This window comes from Suricata suricatta, chromosome 9, assembly GCF_006229205.1.
Source record: "Suricata suricatta isolate VVHF042 chromosome 9, meerkat_22Aug2017_6uvM2_HiC, whole genome shotgun sequence".
In the NCBI taxonomy this organism is placed as follows: Eukaryota; Metazoa; Chordata; class Mammalia; order Carnivora; family Herpestidae; genus Suricata; species Suricata suricatta.
Genome location: NC_043708.1, coordinates 86,170,581 through 86,179,273, shown reverse-complemented (window position 1 = coordinate 86,179,273; position 8,693 = coordinate 86,170,581).

The following is an 8,693-nucleotide window of genomic DNA, read 5'->3' as shown; positions in this document are numbered from 1 at the left end:
ATATGACAGATGCCTCTAGTGCTCTGGTCCCCATTTGGGGTTCATGCATCCTTAACATTTTGGATTAATTTTTCTTATTGCAATCAACTCAATCATATTATAACACACACACACACACACACACACACACAATATTCATTCAAACAGGAATACTACATACTACTTTGGGGCATTTTCTCTGAGCATCTCATCAGCCTCGTTGCTAGAAATAGAAACTCTACCGTGATAACTCCGTTTTTATGTATTCTCAAGCATCATGTGATTCCCCTTTGAGAAACTATGCCTCCTTTGCTATTTCTGCACCATAACCATTCCACATAATAGTCATAACAAATTAATTGATGAATACATTGATGAATGAATAGAGGAAAAAGTAAAAGAAAAATATCATCCCATTGGCCTATGTAATTTTTGATGGATAACTGATAATAATATTCATGAAAGATCTTGAAGTTCAAAATATAGTTTATATTTGTTCTGATGAAGAAGATGACCTACATACTTTTTATATTGTCATGTTCACTCTATTGAAGTTTTCAAGCATAGGGCACTATATCTAGTCAACTCTACAATTAATTCCTAGCAAAACAAAAACAAATACTCACTGTTTTATCTATGGAAAAAGATAAAAGAACTCACAATTTAACAATGATTATTGACTTGTTAAATATTCTACTTGGCATAGAATATATAATAACAATAACCACATTAATAACAAGTAAATGGATTAATTTCAAAATTTGACATCACATAAGCTGTTGAGTATTTATTACAATATGAATATACTATCTTCTTGCCATTAAGTATTTCTGACATCAAAGCCTTTTCAACAATTTAATTTGTTTATCTCTGCAAGTTAGAAGTAGTACTTTTTTCCAAAATTTTATTATAATTTATTGCTTTTTCCTTACTTTAGCTTTTCTGCGATCTTGTCATTTTCTATAATAGATCTATAGATAGAGCTTAAAAATATTTAAAATCAAACTTAAGCCTGTCTGGATAAATAATCATGGACCACAGCAGGTTTTGCATATAAATGCAAGTTTTATTAAAATTATGGGGCGTATTACCATATTCCACAAACTACCTTGGGAATGTCTAAAAACTGGAAGTATTTCAGAGATGTTATTCTTTTGACACATTCGTGCAAGCATAGTTAGGGGGATGAAGCACCATTTGTGTGAGACAATGATTTCTAGGAATGGAAGAAATGCTTTCTCTCATTTGCCACATATAGTGATTTTTTTTTGTTTTTTGTTTTTTTTATTTATAGTTTATTGTCAACTTGGTTTCTATATAACACCTAGTGCTCTTCCCCGCAAGTGCCCTCCTCCATGACCATCACCTCCCTTTCCCTTTCGCCCTCCCCCTGCAGCCCTCAGTTTGTTTTCAGTACTTATGAGTCTCTCATGATTTGCCTCCCTCTCTCTCCCTAACTCTTTTTCTCTCCTTTTCCTCCCCATGGTTACCTGTTATGTTTCTCTTGTTAGACCTGTGACTGAAAACATATGGTATCTGTCCTTCTCCGCCTGACTTATTTCGCTTATCATGACACCCTCGAGGTCCATCCACTTTGCTACAAATGGCCAGATTTCATCCTTTCTCATTGCTATGTAGTGCTCCATTGTATATATGAACCACATCTTCTTGATCCATTCATCAGGTGATGGACATTTAGGCTCTCTCCCTGATTTAGCTATTGTTGACAGTGCCGCTATGAACATTGGAGTACATTTGCCCCTATGCATCAGCACTTCTGTATCCCTTGGATAAATCCCTAGCAGTGCTATTGCTGGGTATAGAAAGTTCTATGGACAGTTTTTTGAGGAACCTCCATACTGTGTTCCAGAGCAACTGTACCAGTTTACATTCCCACCAACAGTGTAGGAGGGTGCCCGTTTCTCCGCATCCTTGCCAGTACCTAGAGTCTCCTGATTTGTTCATTTTAGCCACTCTGACAGGCATGCGGTGGTATCTCTGTGTGGTTTTGGGTTTTTTTTTCCTGATGATGAGTGACAGTGAGCATTGTTTGATGTGCCTGTAGGCCATCTGTATGTCCTCTTTGGAGAAGTGTCTATTCATGTCTTCTGTCCATATAGTGATTTTTTAAAGGTTCTTGCTTTTCTAAAGAATGTATAGTGCATAGAGTAGGGCACAATGAATCATCAGAGTTGTAGATTCTTAGGCAGTTATTTACACCTAAGGTTAGGGGCAGGGAGTTTGTTATGACACAAATCTGGGTTAAAATCTCAGTGTCTTCATCTTAGCTAGCTATATGAATTAAATATATAACCATCCCTTAACCTACTTTTGCATTTCAGAAATGAGTATGATCATACGATCCATATAATGTGATCAGAGTGATCACTGCAAAAATGGAAGCAGAGTACTTACTGCTGTCTAGCACACAGAAGACACTTAACTTCATAACTTACAGAGTTGCTATGAGGACCATGTGATCTAAATCAAGTAAAAATATTTTGACAACACTGAAGCACTATACAGATGTATTAGTGTTTCAATAATGTTTAAATTAGGATGATAGCACTACCTTTCTTAAGTATCTTTATACAAACTCAAATTTTCAGAAAAAGCGAAGCATTTTAGCATTTTGGTGAAGCAAAACATCCTTGTGCTATCTTTTTGTATATACCAAAATAATAGTTTGTTGTTATTCTATCAACTTTTATCAAAAAAATTTAAAGGGAATTCTTTGTATCTAATAGAGATTTAGAGAGTAAATACATAGCTAGGAAACACTATTTGCCAGAGGGAACCAGGAGGCAGGCAGAAAGCCATTCTAAAGACAGGATAAAATATAAGCTCTAACAGGAATAGAAACGATGTGATGGAGGTCCATAAAGGGAGGTAAAATACATTCTGATTCAGGCAATAGGGAAAGCTTCAGGGAAACTGCTGAATTTGAGCCAAGTCTTGAAATAAAAATAGCACGTCATATTGCCTGGGCAAGAGTGGAAACATGACCGGCTGTGTGCTCGGCTTCAGCAATGGCACCAAAGTTTTCATGCAGGCAATGTGCTTGATACAGGCCAGGAGTCTGATGGAGTTGAAGAGTACTGTATATGAAAGGTTAAGCTGTCAGTGAGAAGGCCCTTCCACCGTTGGCGTAGAATTTGCCAGGATACCCTGAATTTGGCTGTTGTGAATTGGTGGCCTCTCTCCAAGGTACTTTTGGATCAGTTCTTATTTCCAGAATCTCCCATGATTGCAGCGCAGTGCAAATTCTCTTTGAAAACTAGTCACTAATCTCTCCATTATACAAGTAAAGAAAACAAGAGAGAGTTTTTGGATCCAGGTCAGAAACTTTTTCTCACTTCATTCTGGCTGTACCCACAGTGTATTCTCTTGTCTCCTAAATAACCATGAAGTCTTCAGGTTGTTTAGAAGACTTTATTTTTTTTTAATTTTTTTAATGTTTTATTTATTTTTGATAGACAGAGCATGAGAGGGGGAGGGGCAGAGAGAGGGAGACACAGAATTGGAATCTGGCTCCAGGCTCTGAGCTGTCAGCACAGAGCCTGATGGGGGGCTTGAACCCATGACCGTGAGATCATGACCTGAGCTGAAGTCAGAGGCTTAACCGACTGAGCCACCCAGGCATCCCATAGAATACTTTAAAGATTAGTCCCTTCTCAAGCAAAGGGCAAATATAACACCCTAGAAATAAAGCCAGTGGGTTTTGGCAGCTTAGTGTACAGGCAGGTATGGAGGGGACAGCTCAAAATCAGCTAACAGTCCTAGTCTGGATCAGAATTGGGCCCTGCCATTATTATTTTTTCTCTGCAAAAAATTGAAAAATGATCAGTTAATTGTCAAATTGAGTTATACAGAGGTCAAAATGTAAGGACAGCTTTGGTTTAGGGTTCCAGAATCAGAAAAATATAGACTCTCTAGAGATTACAATGTAGATTAAATGTACACAGGAAAGAACAGGCCACCTTTCTCAAAGCTGTACTTTAGCACTTCTATAAATACTGGGAAGTTTTTGAAAAACATGCAAACCTCACAAATATGGAACATATATTTAATTATGATTTATTTTAAGTCTTTATGGGGCATCTGGGTGGGTCAGTTGGCTGAGCTCCAATTCTTTATTTTGGCTCAGGTCATGAACCCAGGGTTAAGGGATCAAATCTCACAGTAGGTTCTGCTCTGGGTGTTAAGCCTGCTTGAGTGCTTGAGATTCTCTCTGTCTCTCTGTCCCTCCCTTCTTTTGACCCTCTCCCCCATTCATCATCTCTTTCTCTCTCTCTCAAAGACTTTAAAAGCTGTGTATACAGATGCTCATTTTATTGTTTTTTCTTATTGTATTATTATTTTGTATTAAAATTGATAAATACTAGAAAATATCAATGTTTAAAGGATGACTAAATCATTATCTAATGATATATGTACTACTGAAATAGCATACCATCATTTAATGAAAAATTTAAAGGTAACATAACGATGCAGATAAATGTTCTTGATAAAATGTGAAATGAAAATAAAATAAAATAGAAATTGATATTTACATTGAGATTATCAGGATGAATGCATATAGAAAAATAATAAAAAACATAGAAAAGAAAATACAATGTGCTATTTGATAAGCAATGGCATACTTCTTTATTTCCATTTTATTTTATAATCCTATTTTTGTAACCAGCATTGAACAATCAATCCTTGTTTAAAATGAGAGAAAATTTCTGAATGCAGTATAGGATGTCTAAAATACCATATAACATTTTTAATTAGATAAAGTCTCTCCTTTACTTCAAATTCAATTCACTTCCACCTGAAAATAAATCTGCCTAAGTATTTGCAACAAAATTAAGATACTAGGACAATAAGGGAAGTTTGGAAGTGCATGCTGGATAGAGGTGGAAGGATCCATATGTTACAAAAGATTTCAGAGAAGTATTTCAGGCAGAGCCCTTTTGCTGTATTTAAAATTTAGATGTTATGGTCAACTAGTCTTTGAACAAAGCAGGAAAGAATATACAATGGGGAAAAAAAGACATTCTTTTTAATAAATGGTATCAGGAAACCTAGACAGAACATGCAAAAGAATGAAACTGGATTGCTTACACCATATATAATAAATTCAAAATGGATGAAAGACCTAAATGTGAGACAGGAAATGATCAAAATCCTGGAGAACACAGGCAGCAACCTCTTTGACCTCGGCAAGAGCAACTTCTTACTAGAAATGTTGCCAGAGGCAAGGGAAACAAAAGCAGACATGAACTTTTGGACTTCATCAAGATCAAAAGCTTCTGCACAGTGAAGGAAACAATCAACAAAACTAAATATCAGCCTCCAAAATAGGAGAAGATATTTGCAAATGATGTATCTGATAAAGGTTAGTATCCTAAATCTATAAAGAACTTACCAAACTCAACACCCAAAAAACAAATAATCCAGTGAAGAAATGGACAGAAGACATGAATAGACAATTTTCCAAAGAAGACAACCAGATGGCTAACAGACATATGAAAAGATGCCCAACATCACTTGTCATCAGGGAAATACAAATCAAAACCACAATAACGCACCACCTCACACCTGTCAGAATGGCTAACATTAACAACATAAAAAACAATAGGTGTTGGTGAGGATGTAGAGAAAGAGGAACCCTCTTGCCTTGTTTTGGAGAACGAAAACTGGTGCAGCCACTCTGGAGAACAGTATGGAACTTCCTCATAAAACTAAAAATAGAACTACCCTATGACCCAGCAATTCCACTATTAGGTATTTACCCAAAGTATACAAAAATACAGATTCACAGGAGTACAGGCACCCCAATGTTTATAGCAGCATTAATAACAGTAGCCAAACTATGGAGAGAGCCCAAATGTCCAGCAACTTTTGAATGGATAATGAAAATGTATGTGTGTGTGTATATACATTTTATATATACATTCAATGAGTATTACCCAATTAATATTACTTAAACATCACAAAGAATGAAGTCTTGCCATTTATAATGATGTGTATGGAGCTCGGATGTATTATGCTAAGTGAAATAAGTCAGTCAGAGAAAGACAAATACAGTATCATTTCACTCATATATATAATTTAAGAAGCTAAACAGATGAACATATGGGAAGGAAGAAAATAAAGAGACATATAATTAGACAATAACATAATGAAGATGAAAAATTTATTATCTGTGATTCTTGGGTGAGAAAATAATGCCCACATCATAGACTAAAAAGTGAGGTTAAACAGGGATTCCTAGTGGAGAAGCAGCATTAAGTCATCGGATATGGAAAGTGGGGACTACGGATGACCTTCCACTTTCATTGGAGAAATTCCTAAATATCTAAGTATCTATGCTATGTGAATCATCATGCCAAATTGTTTTCATGGATGTGAGCTCACAGATTCTATCCCTGCTGCTATCCAGAAAGACAAAAAAGGGTGTGTGTATGTGTGTGTGTGTGTGTGTGTGTGTGTTGAGCTGTTCACCCAAAAGCAGATATGTAATTAAGTTAACTCTTGCAAAAGATAACAGAGTTACATGATTGTACCTCTAAAACAGTTTACATTTATATAGTGGATGTACATTGGAATAGGGGGGGAAATCCTTCATACTTGTATAGTACTTCACAAATAAAAATTATCCTTCCAAGACATAGGTAAATTTACTATGACTGACATGGGGTAAAAAATATACCAGTGGCTCTTTGAACATTGATGAAAATAGTTAGTTACCGAGTCTAGTAGTCAATGTAAAGATGAATTATAAGTAGTTGTTTGACTTTGGAAATTGAAAGTCTAACTTCTAGAATGATGCAATAAACTCATGGAACCAGCATCCAATGCCTTTAATTTGCTGTCACTGGTGCTTCTAGCTTACAGATCGAATTTGAATTTGCATATGGTGTAACAGCGAGCCAATTGCACCGATGTTGACTCTCCTCATGCTCTGCTCTGAAATGTTCCTCTCTTTGATTACAGGATGTTGATTGTTTTCTTTCTTGCAGTGCTATGTGTGAGACAGCTCTTACAAGCTGTAGCAGGTGACTTGGGTGTCCCTGCCAAATCCATTTAGCGCACTTGACATCAACACAGATGTAGCAGGCAGTTTCATCATGCTGCCAACCTCTCTCAAGCACGCTACCTTCCACATTTCTCAGGCCTCTCTCTGCTCTGCTCTGATGTCTAGTAACACCAAAATAGACTATCATACCACCTCAAACTCCAAAAGTGCCCTTAGCCATTAGTGAGCTATGAAGTAGGGTTTCAAAGCCACATCCAAAGAGGCCTTGCCTCTAGACATTATAAAGATAATTGAGAATATGAACCAACAGAATCATATCTAACCAGAATGTCTATATTATGGAGTCCAGCTTCAGCAGGTCCAGAGGGCCCTGAAGGATGGGTGGTGTCAGCAAAAGGGAGTGAGAGAGCCTCAATTTCTTTCTGATCACCAGGAAGGCATCTCTGCTCTGTTTTGGTGTCTTTATTTAGAGGTCAAGTGATAACATGACATCAGACAATAGAATTTTTTATACTGGCTAATTTTTTTGTGATAAGATGCTTTTTTTTAAAGCCAGAGTGTACAGAAACCGGTTTTACAGAAGTGTTTTTATAGAACCATCCCACTCATTCTTGGTGTCAGACTCCCAGATAAAGAAAATAACAAACTTATTTTATTGTGCACAGGTTGATCTTTTGACAATATTTATGACTTTGTCTTAATTAACAAGTTATAACTGAGTCGTGTAACACACTTACAGTGAGGTTGAGTGAATCTTATAACCAAGAGAATAACAGAATGTTTTTAGTAAAAAGCAGGATAATATACACATTATTTAAGTTAGTAATGCTAAGATTAAAACATAGGGTAAGTTTCATATAGATAGGCAAGGAGTTATTTTATTTGGCTACTTAACCACAAGAGAAAGAATGTTTGTTAACAAGTTGCTTAAGAAAGCCCTTTCTTTAAGCACAATGGGGGCCCTGTGTGTGTGAGCCTTGCACCTGGGTTTCTATTTTCTTATCCATCCTCATAACTGAAGTCAGTACAAGGGAGGGTATTTGTAGAATATGGACCTTGGGAAGGGACTATGGTCTGTCCTTGTTTTCTATTTCTTATCTCCGAATTAGGCTCCTTTTCTCTGGGCCAGACTTAAATGCAACTCTTGTGATTTTAACCCCTTCATAGTTCATCTTTTGAATCTACAGGGCTCTATTGGAAGAGTCTTTCGACGAACATCTACAGTGCTTTGATCTAAAATCTCCTTTGTAGGGGTAGGAATATGCTTCTTCTCATGAGGTTTCTGTGTGAGGAATATCAGTCTGATTTGGAATATTGTCAGGACTAGTCAATAACAGTAGGCTCATTCCCAATATGAGCCGGTAGTAAAGGGAGATACCAGTTTTGCTTCATGGCAGGAGCTGTGCAAACATCTGCCATTTCCTCGCTGTGACTGTGTCATCTGGTGAGGCTGGTACGGCTCCCAGCATCTGTACAGTGTGAAGGAAATGGAGATCTTATAAGGACTTCATATCTGACAAAGCCCAGGAAAAGCTCAAAAATTATTACTAAAATTAATACAGACAAACGAATGAAGGTTTTATTCCCAAACAAAAATAGAATTTCCTATTTAAAATTAAGGAAACTGATTGCCACAAAATTATTCTTATAATGAATGGAATCATAAACTAATAGTTGAATTTATGCT